Here is a 15,939-nt window from a genome sequence, read left to right on the forward strand (position 1 = left end):
GCCTGTGACTAGTGGTGTGCCACAGGGGTCGGTGCTGGAACCTTTGTTATTTGTTATTTATGTAAATGATCTGGATGTGAATGCACAAGGCATGATTAGAAATTTTGTATTTGACACACAATTAGGAGATATTGTTGACAGCAAAGAAGGTTATCAAAAATTATAGAGGGATCTTGATCAGATGGTGAAGTGGGCTGAGATTTGGCAAATACAATTCAATACAGCTGTGTGAGGTGTTGCACTTTGGAAAGTCAAAACAAGTTAGGACTTATACAGTCAATGGTAAGGCCCTGAGGAATGTTGTGGAACAGAGGGACCTCGGAGTACAAGTACATAGCTCGTTGAAAGTGGTGTCTCAAGTGGAAGGGTGGTGAAGAAGGCATTTAGCATGCCGGCCTTCACTGGTTGAGGCATTGAGTATAGGAGCTGGAATTTTATGTTACAGTTGTATCAGTCGCTGGTGAGGCCACACTTAGAATATTGTGCACAGTTTTAGTCACCCTGTTATAAGAAAGACATAGTTAAACTGGAAAGTGTGCAAAGAAGATTTACGAAGATGTTGCCAGGACTAATATGCCTGAGTAGTGGGAGGGGTTGGCCATTTAGGACTTTATTCCTTGGAATGTTCACGAATGAAGGATGACCTTATTGAGATGTATAAAATCATGAGGGGCATAGATAGGATGAATGCAACATAATCTTTTTCCCAGGGATGGGGAGTTGAAAACTAGAGGGCATAGGTTTAAGATGAGAAGGGAAGATTTAAGAAGGACCTAAGGGGCAACTTCTTCATAGAGAGTGGTGCGCATATGGAGTGGGCTGCCAGAGAAAGTCATTGAGGCAGGTACAATAGCAACATTTAAAAAACATTTGGATAGGTACATAGATGGGAAGGGTTTAGAGGGATGTGGACCAAATGTGGGCAATTGGAACTAGCTGTGTGGGAACCATGGTCAGTATAGACCAGTTTGGGCTGAAGGGCTTGTTTCCATGCTGTATTACTCTATGACTCTATGATTCTGTGTCCCCATGTTCCTATGCCCCATGACCCCATGTTCCTTTGCCCATGTTCCCATGCTCCTATGTTTCCAGGTACCTGTATTCCAATGCTCCCATGTCCCTGTACCCCTATGTCCCCAAATATCCCCATGTTCCTTTACGCCTCAGTCCACATTTTCAAATATCACATATGCATAGTATGAGTGGCAGGAAAACCTGAACAATTCAAGCCAATTTCTACCTTCCAATGCCTCTGACCCCTAGAACTGTTTGTGTTCAAAGGCAATAGACCCACCGTTTTCCCTGGGGATGGATTGTGAGTGGAGAGAGAACACTCTGAAAACTTGAAGCATCTTAACACGAAGTTTAGAAATGCCAAAAATGATGATCATTGGATTCCCGATAGCGTAGGCAAAGGCTGCATAAAAATAAGTAAAACGAATCAAATCCCACAGAGCAATGAAGCACCTGGAAGAACTCAGAATTACACAAGTTAGAACTATAATTCTTGTGAAGAGAATGAAATGAAATAAAAGATAAAGACAAATGATCATCGACATTATACGCTTGTGTCGATTGTGTTTCTGATGATTCACACTTGTGGCAAGGTTGTGAGAAATTCTCCTGTGTTTACAGAGCACAAAGACAATCCAGAAAGAGCTAGTGGACATACAGATTGCAGGAAGTATAGATCCCAAGATAAGATCAATATAAGTATTCAGGATTTGAATTACCACATCATTGTGTTCTGATAGTGATTCATTAATTGCATTGAAATAGTATGTTCCATTCTCATAATAGCAGGTAGGACTTGCATTAATCAGGTAACCAGCCAGTGCTCCAAGGCTGAAGCTCATGGCAAAAACCAACCCAAGGAGCAGGCCGGTTCTTGCGGTGATGATCTGCACCAATTTGATAGCAGTGGGCCAGTGGATACTGATGATTTTCAAACAGTAAAATAAACAGAGAAAGCTACTCATCCAGAAACTCATGGAATGTAATAAAGAGAGAAGAGTATTAATGACCTTTTGCTGGATCTCACAGTATATATGAAATGATGCAACTGCCATTCTGGACACAGAGACTATAATGGTAATGATATTAGCAATGGCGAGGCTGGAGACAATGTATTCTGTTGGATGTGGGCCACCTTGTTTTAGTTGCAGTCTCAGAGTCATCAGGATGAAAAGATTAGTTATTAATCCAAACACACTGAAGATTACTACTATAGGGACCTCCATTAACCAATCCATTTTCTTACAATCGACAAGAAGACAGTCACAGAAGGATCTGGATCTGGATCTGGAATGAAGATACAAGAGTAGAAAATTAAAACCAACTTCCAACTTGAATGTTACAGAAAAATGAAGTGTATTTTGCCAAAGGGTATGGAATAAGGAAAGCATAATATGCAAAGTGTTCAAATGTATTCCAGCCATTTTTATAAAGAAATCCATTTATTTCATTTTTAGGATTAAAACTCAACTTCTATGTACCTTCAAAATCAATCACTGACTAGATCAGACTTTTCTTCATATTGATTTTCACTCAAGTGTCTTATACATGATTGAGCAATATTGATAAGGGCACTTCCAGTTTCACCAATTAGCTGTCTTCCATTGGAAAAAGACTGAGTTGAGGAATGTCAGCTTTCCTGCTCCTCTGATGCTGCTTGGCCTGCTGCGTTCATCCAGCTCTACACCTTGTTATCTGAGTTGAGGAAGGATCCTGTTTCATTTGCAAATTGCTGTTAGCTCCCTGTTCTCAACATTCCAATTTCAGAAATGCCTCAATCATCGAAAAAAGATGACTTCAATGTTACATAGAACTACACAAATCTAGGGGAACTGTCTTTTCAGCCCAAATAAACCGTGATTCTGAATGGTCTGGCAGGCATAAAAGTATTTACTTTCTGTTAAAACTTTCTATTAACTGGAACCTATGGCACAAGGAGTGTGCCAGTTGATTGAATATTCCAAATAATCAAGAGGTCCACATAACTAATGTAAAAACACAAAGTAATAGAAACATAATGCATGGGGTATACACGCCACTGTCAAAGCATATTTACACCATAAGTCAATTAAATAATAAATGCAACATTTTTTAAATAAAAACTTACCAGCAGACAGCTTCCTCACTTGCACCCTCAACTGATTACTCAGACATCAGAGATCTCAATAATACAGCAAACTTCTGGTATTTGAGCTACATAATTTTTGCCAGTCTATCAAGAGCATCAGTTAATAAGGTGGTGGTTAAAATAAAGTTTGCTGTAACTAACCAGGGTCAGATGAAATGTATCCCAGGTTATTGAGTGAGACAAGGGAGAAATTAGCATGGGCACTTGCAAAAATTTTCATTTCTTCTCTAGAGGCAGCACAGGTACCAGAGGACAACCAAAGTACTGTTATTCAAGAAGGGAGCAAGGGATAAAGCAGGAATCTACAGGCCATCAGCCTAACCTTGGTGGTGGGGAAACTGAATTAATCTGCACTTGGAGAGGCAGAGATTAGTCGAGAACAGGCAGCATGGTTTTGATAAGGGAACGTCGTGTCTGACTCATGTGATTGAGTTTTTTGAAAAGGTGGCCAGGTGTGCAGATGAGGGCAATCCTTATGATGTAGACAACCTAGACACGGGATACTCAGGGCAAAGGTCAGAGTCCACAGGATTCTAGAATTGGCAAATTTGTTCCAGAATTGGCTGAGTAACGGGAAGCAGAAGGGATGATTGAGTGGTATTTTTGTGACTGAAGCCATTGCCTAGTGGGATTCTGCAAGAATCAATATTGGGGCCTTTGCTATTCGTGGTTTATATAAATAGCTTAGACTTGAATCAGTAAGGTTAAGATGGTTAGTCGGATGGGACCTTTTGTCTGTGCTGTAGATCTCTATGACTCTGTGACTGTGACTTTCTATGGTTTTTAAGTTCTCAATTCTGAAGAAGTTGAGTTCAGAAGCGAACAGTTCGTGTCCTTGCAAAAGAACCAGGTTTTTCATTAAGTTCAAGGGAACTAGTCAACTCAGCAGAAGTGCTTTCTATTTTGTGGATCTTCCAAAACATGAGTGTTTGGGTAGAAATCTTCAAGTTGTTAGAACTGAAAACGTTTTGACCGTTAGAAGTTTGAACGATTCATGTGAGCAGACTCAGAAAAGAATACTAAAACAGTCTCCTTAGTGCAAAAAAACCTGGGGAAAAAGGTCAATTAAATAAAGATTTTGAAAGCTGATAGGGGTGATTTTTCTCAAGGATTGAGTCTCTAATGTATAGAGTTGAGAAAAAAGGTGAAACTTTGTTTTGATCTTTGTGTTATGATTTTTCAACTATTTTATATATACTGTTATGTTTGCATATTTCTTCTTTTGTGTAATAAACTTATTCCATTGTTAAAGAACTTCTGCAGCCTCATGTGAATATGTTTCAGTGGCTAGCTACCACATTAATCACTTCTACTTACAATTTGACTTTGGAACCAGAAACATGATTATTAAATTTGCACTTACATGAAAATAAGAAATAAGAGCAGAAATAAATCATGCAGCCACTCAAGCCTGACATATAAGATCATGGCTGACCTGCCGCAGACCTCAAACATTCTATTGTGCCAGCTCTTCATCGCCCTTAACTCCTCAAAAATCTATGTCCTCTTTAAATTCTTTCAGTAATCTTCAGTCACAACACTCTGCAGTAGACAATTCCAGACATTCATCACCCTCAGAGAAATTCCTTCTTATCACCGATTGCTTACATTCTCATCACAACATGGCCATCTACCTAGTAATGTATCATCAGCAAATCTGGTACCAGTTCTTTCAAGTCATGAATATAGATAATAGATAATTGAGGTCCTAGGACTGATCCAGGTGTCACTCCACTAGCTAAATCTTTCCAGCCTGAAGAAAGCCCATCAATCCTGACTCTGTCTCCTGTGTGTTAACCAATCCTCAGCCCTTGCTAATATATTATCCCCCATATTGTGAGTTCCTATCTTGTACAATGACCTTTCATGTCACACTTTGTTTAACTCCGTTGACACAGACTTAGTTAATTAGAGTCCGACCTTTTGGCCCATTGTTTCCATGCTGACCAACAAATACCACACGAAAATAATCTCATTTACCTGCATTTGGTTCATAGTCTACGATGCCCTGGCATTTTAAGTGCTGGACCAGATACTTCAATGTTGTGAGAACATCTACCTCCACAACCCTCTCAGGCAACACGTACCATATTTTCACCACCCTCTAGGTGAAAAAGGTTTTCTTTAGAATCTCTCTAAATATATTGCTGTTCCTTCATTGTCGTTGGGCCAAAATCCTGGAATTTCCTCCCTCAGGGCATTGTGGGTCAACCCACTACAGGTGGACTACAACAATTCAAGAAGACAGTTTACCACCACCCTCTCAAGGGCAACAGGGATGGGCAATAAGTGCTGGCCATCCAGCGATGCCCGCATCTCACCTTAAACTTAGCCTCTGGTCTTAGACACAATAGCATTGAAGAGTAGGGTAGTTATCCTAGGCTTTTGTCAACCCACACTTAGAATCCCTACAGTATGGAAGCAGGCCATTCAACCCATCAAGTCACACCGACCCTCCAAAGAGTATCCCAAATAGACCCAACCCCTAACCTATCCCTGCATTTCCCACCCTAGGCACTATGGGCAATTTAGCATAGACAATCGACTGAAGCTACACATCTCTGGACTGTGGGAGAAAACTGGAGCACCTGGAGGAAACCCATGCAGGGAACATGCAAACTCCACACAGACAGTCACCCAAGGCTGGAATCAAACCTGGGTCCCTGGTGCTGAAAGACAGCAGTGCTAACCACTGAGTCACTGTGCCACACTTATAGCAACATGTGCAGTTTTGATAGTCATATGATAAATAGATGAAAAGGTACAGAACAGATTTGCTAGGATGGAAATTTTGGGTTATCATGACCCTGGTGGAAATAGTACACTATTTCACTGGTCATCACAAATGTGAAATATGACCAACTGGATCACTGGGATGGTTAATGTCTGACAGTGACCGGTCTAAAATAAATAAAACTTGTGCCAAATTTCATCAATGAACAAAAAAGAAGACATTTTTATTCTGACAAACTTATCCTCTCACACAAGGCAAGAACAACCAAACTCATGCACTTTACTTCACACATTGGATAAACAAATAGAAAAGACACTTTTTTCTTCAAGGATATTGTAGATGGAAAACGTACATCGGCAAAAAGACACAAAGACTTGAATCAGAGTCCAGTCCAAAATGAATGAAATGAGTTCTTTTTCTGGGTATTTGTGATGTTGTTGTCAACCACACATCCTCAAGTTGGTAGCTAGCAAGCTGCTTCCCACCTTGACTTGAATTCACAAGTCTTCTTTCTTTTTGTAAAAACTTTGAGTTATAGTTTGTTTGCAATTAAAAGGAAGTGATTTTATTTGCTGACAAGCTTAAGTCTAAAACCACCCCCAACTGTACTCTCTCCTGTCAGTTCTTTGTCAAATCATTCCCTTAAACCAATGCACAAGCTACTGTTGGACAGATGACGCCAGGTACCAGTATAACAGTATCGAATTCAGTTTCAGTAAAGTAATACCTCACTCTTCCACTTGTAAGTTGTAAGAAAAAGCAGCTAATAATCCAAAGTTGTATTAGTCAGTTAATATTTGTAAATATAAATATGTAGTCCTTAGAGGATATACATTTCATGAAATGATTGATGGTCTTTAATACATTTCTTTTGAAAAGAGAAATTAAGGGGTGATTTAAAAACTCAGCTTTCTCAATTATGAATGGATTTGATGGAGTGGATTGAAAAAAAAGTTCTCTTGTGGGGAACACAACTCAAAATTATCAATATAAAAGGTAGAGAATTCAGAAGTAATTTCTTTGCTGACAAAGTCATGAGAATGTGGAACTTGCTATTAAAGGGACTTGTGAAAATGAATAAATGTATTTATGGGGAAGACAAACAGGTACTTAAGATAGTTATGATGCCAGATTTAGATGATAAAGCTCTATATCTACACCATGTATCGATTGCTAATATATATTAATTGTATAAAACCTCATATAATCTTGTGTAATAAAGATCATTTTGTAAATTTAGCAAAGCATAAACTAGGAACAAATAATTAAGACCTGAGCATTGCTGAAACAGCAACAATCATCTTGACAAAGACAGAGATTAAATGTCTCTGAACCATCAATAGTGAGGCAAATAGTTCACAGACAATTTAGAGTCCAGTGTTATAAAGAGATTTTTATTCTTTCCAGAGATGGACACATTTTTTAAAGAATGCTGCCCACTCCAATTTATTGCATATCACAATTCCTATACAGTTTCCCATTGGTGTCAAATAACACATTAAACGTTCACAAATTGGTTAGATTAATGTAACGTCAGGCAACAATACTCCTATGATAAAAATACTTGAGCAGAGGATGTGAAACAAAATAGTTACCTGAATGTAGACGTTTCCCGCTCTCAGTTCAGAACCTCTATCTCCTGTAGTTTCAGGAGAAAACACAAGGAAACTGAAATCAGCAATATTTAAACTGCTCATTTTAATTCAACTGATGCATTTTCTGAAGAGGAAATTGATTTGAATATCTCTCTAGGACAGCTCCATTAAATAGCAATTGAGCTCTATCGGATATTTACTTGAATGACTGTGATGATAAAAAATAATCTTGTTTACTGAACCTGGCAAGTTTAACCACAGTAAGAGGAGAATGCAAATGTAGGAAATCTTGCAGTCCAATCATTCAGAGTGATTCACAGTTGACCCACCAGAGTTAAGGGTGTCTCTGACTGTTCATTACTTTTCTGATTCTTTCTCATGTGATTCCACTGCCCTCCATTCTGTGACCTTGTGAGAGAGCATTGCAGACCCTTTAATGTATAACTTCAGATAATTTTTGTTGTCATTTAAATTTTTTTTTTCTTGTCCATCTTATAATAAACATAAATTTTCATGTGATAGTAGGAACTGCAGATGCTGGAGAAACTAAGATGACAAGGTGTAGAGCTGGATGAACACAGCCATTTATGAAGGATCTAGACCCAAAACGTCAGCCTTCCTGCTCCTCTGATGCTGCTTGGCCTGCTGTGTTCATCCAGCTCTACACCTTATCATAAATTTTCATGTGTCGAGTTTGTATTAGCAATACTGGAACAACATAATTAGGAGCAGAAGTAGGCCATTTGGCCCCTCAAACAACTGGAGTTATGATTGAATTTCTGCCACAACTCTAAATTCTTACCATCCCCAAATTTCTTGATCTTGATCAGATGGGCTAACAGGCCAAGGAGTGGCAGATGGAGTTTAATTTAGATAAATGGGAGATGTTGCATTTTTGTGTGGTAAATCAGGGCAGTATGTATACAGTTAATGGTACAGCCATAGGGGATGTTGCTGAACAAAGACCTGGGGTGCAGGTGCATACTTCCTCGAAAATGATGTCGCAGGTAGACAGGGTGGCGAAGAAGGCTTGCCTTCAATGGTCAGAGCATTGAGTATCAGAACATTGGTCAGGCCACTTTTGGAATACTGCATTCAATTCTGGTCTCCCTTCTATGGGAAAGGTGTTGTGAAACTTAAAAGGGTTTAGAAAAGTTTTACAAGTATGTTACCAGGATTGGATGTTTTGAGCTATATGGAAAGCATTAATAGGCTGGGGTTATTTTCCCTGGAGCATCAGAAGCTGAGGGGTGACCCTACAGAGGTTTATAAAAGCATGAGGGGCATGGATAGGATGAATAGCCAAGATCTTTTTCCCAGGTTAGGGAAGTCCAAAGCTAGATGGCATAGGTTTAAGGTGAGAGGGGAAAGATTTAAAAGGGACCCAAGGGGCAACTTTTTGATGTAGAATGTGGTGCGTGTATGGAATGAGTTGCCAGAGGAAATGGTGGAGGTAGGTACAATTACATTTAAAAGCCATCTGTATGGGGACACGGATATGAAGGGTTCAGAGGAATATGAGCCAGATGATGTAAAATGGGACTAGATCAGTTTAGGATAACTGGTTGGCATGGATGAGTTGGACTGAAGGGTCTAATTCCTTGCTGTATGATTCTATGACTCTATGACACTGAAGAATCAAAATCTGTCTTATATATATTCAATGATTGTCCATTCAGAACCCTCTAAGATAGAGAATTCCAAAAGGTACATAACACTGAGTGAAGAAAGCTCTTTTTATCTCAGTTCTAAATCCTCAACCCTTCCAGACCATTCAGGAGAGATATTGGGAAGCACTTCTACTCACAAGAAGTGGTAGATGTTTGGAACCCTCAACCACAAATAGTGGATGCTGGATCAGTTGTTAGGTTCAAATCTGAGCTAGATGGTTTTTGTTGAGCAAAGGTATTTAGAATATGGGCCGAAAGCAGGTAAATGGAGTTAGGCCACAGATCCACCACAATCTCATTGAATGGCCTACTTCTGTTCCGATGTATTCGCCTGACAGTATTTTCACATGATCTGGATTCCTCAACCAGAAGAACAAACCTCTCAGTATCTGTTCTATCAAACAACTTCAAAATCTTGTATGTTTGTTTCACCTCTAATTCTTCTAAACTGTAGAATGTATTTGCCCAATTTACTTAGCTCCTCAAAGGAGCCAATCTAGTGAACTTTCACCATTCGATCTCCAAAACCAAGTATCACCTAGCTTAAAGAAGAAAATTCCACATGGTGAACTGGACTTTACGTGCCCACACAGGGCATGTTTTAGGCAGAGAAACAGTTATAATATAGCAGCTATCCCACCTCTTTCCCACCCATCCCCAAGCTGTCTCCCATTACACAGAGTGGGTGTGGTGTTCTGAAACCAGAAGTCCACCCTTTGTCAGACTTTCAGATGATTGCAATATTACCTGGATCTTGCAGGCAAGAGATGGCAGCCTATTTCTTAAAATAATTCTAAAAGGGGGGGCCAGGAAAAGGGGAACATTTCCCTGCACCCCACCTTCTAAGAGGCTGAAATCCTCTCTGCTCAATGCCCTGAGTAATTAGGTCCATTGTTGATTGAGGCCTTTGTTCTTAGGCTGGTTGCAGTATCAGCAGGACTCATTGCTGGGACAGTAAGAATTGCCAGTCAGCCAGATTAACCAACAGTTTAGGAGCTCAGAACGTTATTCCACAGATAGATGCAAGTTCCACTCTATCTTTGTTAACATCACCCCTGCAAAATAAGAATTATACAGCATAGAAAAAGGCCCTTCTTCCCATGCAAAATTGCCCAGAGTCCAGGGGTGCTGGTTTGACATGGGAAATGCAGGATTACAGGGATGGGATGGGTCTAGGTAGGATGTTCTTTGGAAGGTCAGTGTGGACCCATTGGGCTGAATGGCCTGTTTCCACATGGTAGGGATTCTATGGAAAACTCCTAACTATTCTAATCCCATTTTCCAAAACTGGTCCATAGCCTTGTCATCATAAGTGCGCATATAAATACTTCTTAAATGTTAGAACGGTTTCTGCCTCTACCACCCTTACAGGCAGTTAGTTCCAGACTCCCAACATCCTCTTGGTGAAAGAGGTTTTCCTCACATCCCCCTCTAAATCTTCAGTAATTTACCTTAACTCCCTGGTCATTGATCCCTCCAACAAGGGGCAAAGATTTTTCCCACTTATCTTATATTTGCCCTCTTAAAGAACAAAGAACAAAGAAAATTTCAGCACAGGAACAGGCCCTTTCAGCCCTCCAAGCCTGCGCCGATCCAGATCGTCTATTCAAACCTGTCACCTATTTTCCAAGGATCTGTATCCCTCTGCTCCCTGCCCATTCATGTATCTGTCTAGATACATCTTAAATGAAACTATCGTGCCCGCCTCTGCCACCTCCACTGGCAACGTGTTCCAGGTACCCACCACCCTCTGCGTAAAGAACTTTTCCCCTCTCACCTTGAAATTGTAACCCCTAGTAATTGAGTCTGTCATGTCCCCTCTCAATCTTCTCTACACTAAGCAAAACAACTCCAGTTTGTCCAATCTCTCCTCATGGCTGAAACTTTCCAGCCCTGACAACACCCTGATAAATCTTCTCTGCATTCTTTCCAGTGCTATCACATCTCTGCTATAATGTGGATTTTAGAACTGCACACAATACTCTCGCTGTGGCCTAATCAACATTTTACACAGTTCCAGCACAATCTCCATGCTCTTACATTCTATGCCTCGACTAATAAAGACAATTATACCATATGCCAATTTGACCACTTTATCCATTTGTCCTGAGATCCCAAGGGACTAGTGTACATGCACACCAAGGTCCCTCTGATCCTCAGTGCTTCCAAGAGTCCTACCATTCATCACGTATTCCCTTATCTTGTTTGTCCTACCCATATGCATTACCTCACACTCATCCAAATTGAATTCCATTTACAATGGATCAACCCATCTAACCAGCCCATCTAAATCCTCCTGTAACCTAAAGTTATCCTCCTCACTATTTACCACCCCACCAGTTATTGTGTCATCTGTGATCTTATTGATCAATTTTCTTACATTCAAGTCTAAATCATTTATATAAAACACAAACAGTAAGGTCCCCAACACTTACCGCTGTGGAACTCCACTGAATGCAGACTTCCAGTCAGTAAAACACCCCTCAACTATCACCCTCTGCTTCCTGCATCTCAGCCAATTCTAGATCCAATTTTCCAAATTTCCTTAGATCCCATGGATTCTGACATTTGTTATCAGTCTTCATTAAGCCTTGCTGAAGTTCAAGTAGACTACATCAAAAGGATTGCTCTCATCTACACACCTGGTCACCTCTTCAAAACATTCAATCAAGTTGTTCAGACATGATCTCTCCTTTATAAAACCATGCTGACCATTCTTGATTAATCCCTGCCTCTCCATGTGTGCAGATTAATTCTGTCCCTCAGAATTGTTTCCAATAGTTTCCCCACCACCAAGGTTAGGCTGACCTGCCTGTAATTTCTTTATTTTTCCGGTATTCTAGATATAATCTCACCAAAGTCCTTGTTCCTTGTTCTTGTATCCATCTCTCCTACAATATGCCATTTGCCTTCCAGAAACTTGATTGGCCAGCCAAATACTTCAGTGAAGAGGATACACTGAAGGAGTTGGAGCTGTTCTTTGAGACAAAAAAAACCGCAGATGCTGGAATCTAAGGTAGGCAAACAGGAAGCTGGAAGAACTCAGCATCTGGAGGAAAGGAGAAGAAACAACATTTCAGGACTGGATTGGGTGGGTTGGGCGAGCTGCAGATAAAGAAGGGGGGTATCAGAATGATGTTGATAGATGGACGGTACGACCTGATTGGTCAATGGGAGTGATGAATCTGGTTGGTGGCTGGAAGGGAGGGTCAGTAGGTGGAATGGAAGGGAGGAGGTGGGGCTGGAAGGGGACCAGGAGGATGGGTGGAAAGGTTATTTGCAATTAGAGAACTTAATGTTGAGTCCTCCGGGCTATAGCGTGCCCAGGCAGAAGATAGTGTTGTTCCTCAAATTTGCATTGCAAGTCACTGCGACACTGTAGGAGTCCAAGGATGGACATGTTGGAGGGGCACTGGGGGCAAGTTGAAATGGGTGGTGATTGGGGACGTTGGGCTGGCTGTTTTGGGCCAGGCAAAAACGCTCGATGAAATGGTCACCGAGTCTATGTTTGGTCTCACCGATATGGGGAAGACCACATCGGGAGCACTGGATGCAGTAGCCTAATTTGGAGGACATGCAGGTGAAGCTCTGTCTCACTTTGAAGGACTGATTAGGGCCTGGATGGAGGTGAGGGAGATGGTGTGTGGGCAAGTGTTGCATCTTTTACAGTTACTGGAAAAGGTACCGGGGGAAGGGGATGGTGTTGGAGTGGTTGGAGGAGAGTATGGCGTGAACTAAGGAATGTCGAAGGGAATGGACATTGTGGAAGGCAGAGAGGGGTGGGGAGTAGAAGCTGTTCCAGGTGGAGTCCAACTGGAGTTGGCAGAAATGTTTGGGGATGATACGTTGGGTGCAGAGATTGTTGGGGTGTAAAGTGAAGACAAGGGGGACCTTATCTTTATTATGTTTGGGGTGAGGTGGTTTAGAGCTGTGGAGCAGGGAATAAAGGAGGCACAGTGGAGGGCTGTCTGGATGACACTGGCAGAAAAGAGCGTTGTTTGAAAAAGGCGGACATCCAGGATGCTTGGGAGTGGAAGGTCTCCTTGTCAGAGCAGATGCGGCGGAGATACAGGAATTGGGAAAATGGGATGGAGTTTTTGCAGGATACAGGGTGGGAGGAGGTGTTGTCTAGGTAACTATGGAAGTCTGTGGGTTTATTATAAATGTTGGTCTGTAAACTGTTGCCAGAAATGAAAACAGAGGTAAAGAAAGGGGAGGGAGGTGTCTGAGATGGCCCAAGTGAATTTGAGGGCAGGGTGAAAGTTGTTAGTGAAGTCGATGAACTGCTCCAGCTCAGCCTGGATGTGGGATGCAGCACTGACGCAGTCATTGATATAACAGCGGAAGAGTTGGGGAACCATAGTGGTATGTGTACTGAAGAGGGACTGTTCAACATAACCGACAAAGAGGCAGGGGGCTGTTCTTGTTGAGGACACAAAGGCAGAAAGGAGATTTGGTAGAGGTTTTCAAAGCCATGAGCCAGCTGAATAAAGTAGATGAGGAGAATTTTTTCCCCCACTTGTAAAAGAAAAACTATGTGACTGAATAGATGTGCAAAAGAAGCAAGAGGAAAACATTTTCACCCACAAGTTGTTAGGGTATAGAGTGCACTGCCTGGAAATATGATGGAGGCAGGTTCAAATGAGCCTTTCAAAAGGGGGTTGGATGAAAATGGTGTACAAGGATATGGAGAAAAGGTAGGATATTGGCACTGGTGCAGGCACGATGGGCTGAATAGCCTTCTTCTGCACTGTAACAATTCTGAGTGATTCACACTGTGTCTACAATACTTAGTAAGAGGCCAGGAATTCTATGATAAGTATCTCACCTCTAAACTCTTCAAAAGCTGTCACCATGCTCAGTCAAATGCTGCCTTGATGTCACTACCACTTCCTTCTTGAGTTCAGGTCTTTTGGACCAAGGCTATAGTGAAATCAAGAGCTGATTGCTGAATCAAGATATTTTTTAATTGACCTACTCAGAGATGTCATGACACAGCTCTGGAACAGGTAGAACTTGAAGCCAGGACATCTACCTCAGAGGCAGGAGACTAACACTGCATCTATTAAATTCCCCATCCTGACTGAAACCAAACAGAATGTAATGGAGCATGTTATTACTAATCAGGTACCACTTGTTCACACCGTCAATGACACAATCCATCACTTTGCAGACAATTGACAGTGGACTGATGGGGAGGAAATTGGCTGGATTGGACATCAGAGGATTAACAGTTAGATAGACAGACATCAGGCATATACCTGACCAGTCAGTTTCTTTTTATTCCAATTCACACATTATAAATTTTTTTTAAATTTAACCCATTTTTCCAATCAGTCTGCTCGGATTATTACATACCTCTGGAGAAAGTGAGACTTGAACATCAGCCTCCTGGTCTGAGGATAGGGACATTGCCACTGCATCACAAGAGGGCCCCCTAATTTGCACATTATAAAGCTTCACACACTGATTACTTTTGCACAATCAAGTCCTCACCCAATTATCCCTTAATGAACATATAACCATCACCTGTCCCCTAGTTCCATAAGGTCTCAGGTATTTCTGCCAGCCCCTATTAGATGATGTACTTCATATAAATGTAATAATAATCAAAAACAAACTGAACAGACAATACCAAATGACAAATTATTGTGTAGAGTACATACTATATTCAACCTTAATTGTGTTCATTGAAGTTCCAAATGCCCCTTTTATTCAGCTTTCCTAATAGTTTCTCAAGGCTTGCTCCTCTCTTCATAAATCTGACTGCTGCTATCTGTCCTTTTCAATTCTGAGATTTCTCCAATCTACAGTATCTGTCTTAAAACTACAATGTCAATCCTCATTTTTTTTCATTAAAGGTATTTTTTTGGAATGTGCATTGGTATTGATGCTGAATCCATTTTTTTAGATAATTTTCCAATATTTTCATATATAGCACCTCAATAAGAGCAAGTGTTTCTGTTACTTTCTTTTAGCTCTCAAAGCTACATTTATCTATGTCTCCTGAAAGAAAATTATAAACCCATATACACGAAAGAATCCATCACAGAGATTTGCATCATTATCTCTACTAAAAACAACAAGTTTCATATTCCTGGCTTCTCCTGTTGATGGAAAATTTAAAACAAGTTGCTCCATGTTTACTTTATTCAATGTTTGTTCGTTCAAATTATATCTTCAGCTTTAGAGTTTTTCATAGTTCTATTCAATACGAAGACCTGAAAATTGGCATCTAGACTCATTTGAATGCCCAGAAAATTCAACAGTAAAATTAGACTTTTCAATTCCTTAATTTGGTTTTAGAAGCCTCTGCATCTTTTTATGAGACCCTATTTTGACAAACTGTAATGGCGCTAACATCTTCTAAATTAATTTGGGCCTCTACTCACTGGAATTTAGAAGATTGAGAGGCGATCTTATTGAAACAAACATGATTCTTACAGGACTTGAGGTTGTTGACTTGCTCGCCGAGCTGGCTTGTTCTCATTCAGATGTTTCGTCACCATGCTAGGTGATATCGTCAGTGAGACCTCCAATGAAGCGATGTTGTTCTGCTCCACTTGGAATTTATACTGTCTGGTCTGTAACGGTGAGTAATGTCATTTCTGGGTTTGATCTATATGGGTTTGTATAAGGGGTCCAATTCTACGTGTTTGATGATTGTATTATGGATGGAGAACCACGCCTCTAGGAATTCCCGTGCATGTCTATGTTTGGCTTGGGCTACTATGGTTTGCCAAAATTATGCCAAAATCTTACAGGACTTGTCAGGGTAGATGTGGAAAGTTTGCTTGT

General features: G+C 40.7%; 1 long non-coding RNA gene across 1 annotated transcript; it reads right to left on the minus strand.

Annotated features, from left to right (window-relative positions):
• Nucleotides 1-1,387: 1,387 nt before the first annotated feature.
• LOC125486514 lies at nt 1,388-14,559 on the minus strand. Its single transcript, XR_007265177.1, has 3 exons — nt 14,500-14,559; nt 7,472-7,515; nt 1,388-2,301 (listed from the first exon to the last, which is right to left on the minus strand). It is a non-coding gene; the product is annotated as an uncharacterized LOC125486514 (long non-coding RNA).
• Between the last annotated feature and the right edge of the window lie 1,380 nt (nt 14,560-15,939).

The sequence above is a fragment of the Rhincodon typus genome, chromosome 29 (genome assembly GCF_021869965.1).
Source record: "Rhincodon typus isolate 14 chromosome 29, sRhiTyp1.1, whole genome shotgun sequence".
NCBI classification, from domain to species: domain Eukaryota; kingdom Metazoa; phylum Chordata; class Chondrichthyes; order Orectolobiformes; family Rhincodontidae; genus Rhincodon; species Rhincodon typus.